This window comes from Camellia sinensis, chromosome 3 (assembly GCF_055761805.1).
Source record: "Camellia sinensis isolate YWXY chromosome 3, ASM5576180v1, whole genome shotgun sequence".
NCBI lineage: Eukaryota > Viridiplantae > Streptophyta > Magnoliopsida > Ericales > Theaceae > Camellia > Camellia sinensis.
In genome coordinates this window covers 83,985,000-83,990,999 of record NC_138963.1, presented here as the reverse complement: position 1 = coordinate 83,990,999, position 6,000 = coordinate 83,985,000, and positions in this window count along the sequence as shown.

Genomic DNA, 6,000 nt, shown 5'->3' with positions numbered 1-6,000 from the left:
TCACTAATCATTCAAGTTTAATGGTAAAATGGGAGCTACTACTCCATTAGTAATAACTTCATGAATCACTTTTTAGGGACAATGCGCATTTTTTGTTTTACAAGAGATAAATTCAAATTCTCACAAAACTACAAGGTACAAAGAGTAATTAATCCTTGTTGTTGTTGTTATAATTATTATGCTGGTAAATTTATGAATATTTTGGAGGTTTCTATGGCAAGTGACCCCATGAGCCCAAAAACATATCCCCTTCAAGTTTGTGCATGATACTTTGTATATTCTTCAACTTGTCCCACTGTCAATCTCATTTTACAATTGGTTTACCAAATGAAAAATAATAATCACTTTTATGTGAAAGAATAAAGTCTACTTTTTTTATTGACATCAAAATAATAAAGGTAAAAAAAAAAAACTCCTATTTCATCCTTGTTAGGAACTTAGTACCCCATCCCATCTAAAAACAATGCACCCCCTCAACACACATAAAAACTACTCCAAAAATAACTGAAATATATCGTTCAAATTCATTTTGAATGTCACCTACACCAAACCAAATTTGATTCCCCCCCCCCTCCCTCCTAAAAAAAAAACGGTAAGGGGTGTTCGGGCCAGTTTACACACACCTCAACTAGTCCTCTCTCCAGTCCGGTCAAAGGCAGGTAGGGATAGCAATTTGAAACTGGCCCAACGGGGACCCGATTCCCCGACCCCGATTAAAATGGGGTTTCCCCGAAAATTACTCCCCATAGGGCCGAGGGATGGTATTGAAAATCAAATCCCCGACAGCTTTCGGGCTAGGGACGGGGATAGGCGCCCGAGACCCGGCCCCGGCCCCGGTCCCGCCCCGCCTCGTTAATCCCCGAATTCCCCATATATATATATATATATATAGAGGGTTATTAGTCTCACTTTTTCTCTTATTTTTTTTCTCCTCTCACAAACTGAAGCTGATCTCTCTCTCTTTCTCTCTCTCTCTCTCTCTCTTTCTACTGGTGGCATTCTCATCTCAAACCCTCCATTCTCGAATCCACTTTAACCCTTAAACTATAAAAGTGTACAAATAGACCCCCTAAATTATAAAAACGTACTAATTGAACCCCGTAATAGAAACGGTCAAAATGGAACATGTCAATAGTTTAAGGAGTTCATTGGAATGATTTTATAGTTCAAGGGGTTAAAGTAATCTTTGTTGATAATTTAAGAGGTCTCCATGTAAATAACCGTAATTGAAAAGTATAAAATATCCTTATATATAAGTGACTTTATTGTGTATGATAAAGCTGAAGAGATAATAAACTGTATATTGAATAGAATGAATAATTACATGTTACACAAGTCTACAATATGTAGGAGAATAAGGAACCAAAAAATAGGAAATATCTAACTATGGTAATGGCCTAATTATATACACACAACTAATCATACTATATACGAAGATACAATCAAGCTATATTAACATCCCCCCTCAAGCTCAAGGTAGAAAGGCAGGAATGAGATAGAGCTTGGAAACTAGGTCAGAGAAACGATCAGAAGGATGTGCCTTGGTGAAGACATTAGCGACCTGAGTAGTAGGAGTGACGAAGAGAAAACGAACAGTGCCATGAGTCACATGTTGATGAATGAAATGACAATCAATCTCAATATGCTTGGTGCGATCATGGAAGACATTATTGTGCGCAATTTGAATGGCACTCTAATTATCATAATAAAGAACAATAGCATTGGAATGAGAAGTACCCATATCGGTAAGAAGCCAACGGAGCTAAAGAAGCTCCTGAGTAGTGTCAAAAAGAGCATGATACTTAGCCTTAGTGCTTGAATGGACAGTGAGAGTCTGTCTCTTACTACGCTAAGAAATAAGAGAATTACCCAAAAGGAAACAGAACCTAGTGGTGGAGTGCCAATTAGTAGAATCTTTAGCCCAATCTGCATCAGAGAAGACATGTAACTCTAGAGAGGAATGAGTGGAGTAGTGAAGACCATGAAATATAGTGCCTTTAACATAATGAAGAATACGAAGTAGAGCATCATAATGTGGGAAATGAGGAGCTACCATAAATTGACTAACAATATGCACCGCATAGGCAATATCAGGTTGAGTAATAGTAAAATAAACGAGACTACCAACGAACTGACGATACAAACTGGCATCAAACAAGAGCACACCGTCAAGAAGTATAAGAAAAATCTGGGAATCAATGGGAGTAGAAGCAGTCTTGCAATCAGTAAGGCCAGCACAGGCCAATAGATCAGAAGTATACTTAGCTTGTGAAAGAAAGCAGCAAGAAAAATCTTGAGAAATCTCAAGACCCAAGAAGTAGTTGAGCAAACCCAAATATTTCATTTCAAATTACCGACTAAGAAATGCCTTGAGACTAGAAATACCAGCAATTTCATCACTGGTGAAGATCATGTCATCCATATAGAGAAATAGGAAAATAGAACCATTCTTAGCCTTACGAATAAATAGGGTAGAATCATAAGAGCTAGAGATGAAACCAAAATTTGATATCACAGAGTTGAACTGGGCAAACTAGGCATAGGGAGCTTGTTTCAAACCAAACAAAGCATGACCAAGCTTGCATACTTTGGGCAAATAAATAGAGGAATCAGGTGGAGGTTGCATATAGACTTCCTCAAGAAAATCCCCATTGAGAAAAAAATTCTTGACATCCATCTGATTGAGAATCTAGTGGCGAGCAGTAGCAACACCAATTAAGCTACGAATAGAAGTGAGACGAGCAACCAGAGCAAAGGTCTCCTCATAATCAATGCCATATTCTTAAGTGAATCCCCTAGCAACAAGACAAGCTTCGTAACGCTCAATAAACCCATCAAAAAGTGTTTTAATCTTGGATGCCCATTTGCAGATAATTACAGTTTTGCTAGGGGGAAGATTTGTAACGCCCCAACTTCTGGGCCGTTAATAAATCAACTAAACTTCAAATTTAAAATTTTAACTAATTAATAACCTTAAAAATACAAAATTGTCTCCAAAATAATTACGCAAAGTCTCCAAAATATAACTTATACAAATATCTAAAAACAATATATAGTGGTGAGCCCAAAAATCTCTAACTCAATAATCCTTTAAATTCTTCAACTCCAACCACCACTAAATTTTCTCTACACTTGAAAAATAAATTAATTCGGTAAGTATACAATACGACAGGAGTAACAAAGCATAGAGAATGAATAATTTTACAAGGATCCAATAATTACACAAACAATTCAATTCGAGATACCAAGCAATTTACCAAATTGCACAAACAAGTCAACTCGACATATGATAATTTATCCAGGACCAAATATCCGGTCCTACTCAGTACATGACCAGTGACCGCCTCACCCCCCTCACCCTCCTCACCTAAGCACAACCGCTTATCTGGGCTATTGGTACAGAGCATATTGGCAAAGTCCACTCGATTTATGTACGGAGCATTTCCACATCATTTAGCCAGACAAATCAACATTTTCAACATAGAATAACTACACAGAGTTCATCAAATGACTAGGGTAATCAAACGAATCAACAACAAATAATTTCACAAAATTTATCAAATTATCAAAATCATCAAGAGGAGTACAAATTGAAGGTGATTAAAATAACTATTTGCAAAGAGATTTAAAAGAAGCATATTGTATACCACCCGAATTACCTCAAATCAATCTCTTCCGTCGCCAACACTCTGATCTTGATATTTCTCCATGGATCTCCAAAAATAACTTTGATCTTACTTTGATAGAATCTATAACTTTCATCTGCTATATCACCAAGGCGAAACAGAATTTTCAGATTTAAAACCATTTAAAGATTGAAATTAAAAGTATCATTTCAGATTTTTTCCAAGCTCGACCTTCCTATGGTTTGTAGAGAATTTTATCAAGTTTTTAGAACATTTTTCAGAAATGGAATAGCTTTTCCAGATTTGTAGTTATTTCAGAAATACTCAGCTCTGTCCAGATTCATCGATGATTTTCTCACAAACAGCTCACTCTTTTTCCATGAAACCAATTTTCCTTGAAAGCTAACTCCTTAAGGAAGATTTTCACATAAAATGTAGATCCAGAAGATTTTTCTACATGTTTCTAAAATTTTTGAAAGTTGGCTGTAAAATAGATTTTTCTGGCACAGTTCTTGAAATAAGAAAGTTGGTGAGAAAAGAGGTCAACTAAGGAAAATTTTCTACTTCTCTTGTGATGAAAACATGCTAAATATTATGTATTAAACTCAAAAATTTGAGGTGAAGGTGTGCCTTTAGAAATTTTGAGAGATTGCTATGGAAAAAGGTAGCCTTATACTGATTAAGAGAAATACAAGAAAGGTAGAATCAAGGCCTAACTCCTTTCATTTTTAACACAAGAATGCCATCAAAACACATCTGAAATGAATGTTTAAAACTTCTAAGAGTATGTATTTGAAAGGAAAGAAATAAGAGAGAGTTGTGTTGTGGCTTACTTGAGGATTGTTAGATTGTTTTTATAATGAATTTGGTGCAAAAGGTCATAAATGCCCATTGGTTGGAATTGGATTGGATAGTTTAGATTTAATTTAAATGAAATGGAATAGTAGAGGATTAGAGGCCTTATTTAGGTTCCTAAACATGATCTAGTTAGGGTTTTCCTCCTATTCAAACCAACCTAGTTACATATATACATATATATATATATATATGTAAAAGTTTGTACCAAGTCAAAGATATTTTCCTTAAATCATGCAAAATTGTCTCAAAGTACATTCATAGTATCTATATAGGTTATGGCTGGCAATAAGTGGTGATTTAAGGGACTTATTTTATTATTTTTTGGGTACAAATGTTGGAAATTATAAAATATAATGTTTAAAAAAAGTTTTAGGGTACAAGTGTATATATAAATATATAATGGTACTTGTTTGTGGTCAAAATGTGATTTAATATAAGTGTGAGGGCTTGGGCTCAATTAAAATATCTATTTCAAGTGTGGAGTTAATAAATTAGTGTTAGAAAAAATAATTCGGTTTGTGTTATCTTGCTTTGAATTTAAAGGTGAATAATTGAATGAAATTTGTGAAAACCAGAAGTTAAGGTTTGGAGAGATTAATCTAAAATTCAAGAGTTAAATAATTAATATTAGAGTGTTAGAAATGATTTCTAAGCTTCCAGGGTCGATTAGGGTTTGTATGGATTCGTCCGTGATGTGTTTTCGATTCAAGGGTTTAATTTGCAAATAATCAACGAACTAAGGGCTTTGTTATAATAACTCAAAATTTAGGGACCTAATAAGGTTTACTAAAGTTAGGGGTCTCACAAGATCAATGGCATCCCATGTATGAGTTTTATGAAGAGCTTGTAGTTGTAGACCACCTGAACTTCCTCTATGTGCCCCCCTTTCGGAGAGGGCGCGCATTTGGATTCATAGCTACTACAGTTCGGACTCCTGTCACAGTTCTTAATCTAATCTCACAAAGTGCAATGTAAGACTGATAAATCACCAAAGAGTTCAAATCCGGCAATTGGTTTTGAAAAATTAATTTTGAATCAAAAAGTGCCAAACATGGACTGCTTTGCCAGATTTCAGAGTCGCCACCTAAATATTTTGTTTTTGAGAAATTTAGGAAACCCTGACTGGTGCCAAGGGCCACGTGTCCATCATCACCAAAATTGCCTCTGCTCGGGAACTTGGGTACGAGAGGGGAAGGTCCTTAAATGAGTAGCCCCCACTCGCCCGATCAAAGTATTAGCCTCTACTAAACATGATATGTTGTTTTTGAAAACACATGTGTTCTTGTTTGATTATTAGCTAACTTACTATGTGATGCGCACAACACACAAGCATAGACTAAATCGCTGGATTTGGAACAAAACATCTCATGTTTATTTTTCGAAAATGGTTTGAAGATGCTACTCGCAAGTAAGCTAAAATGCGAATTTGCCACCAAACAAGGTGGGCTTAAAACATGATGATTTGCCACTCCGAGTGGGCTTAAAACTCACATTTTGATGAACTATTCTAATTCAA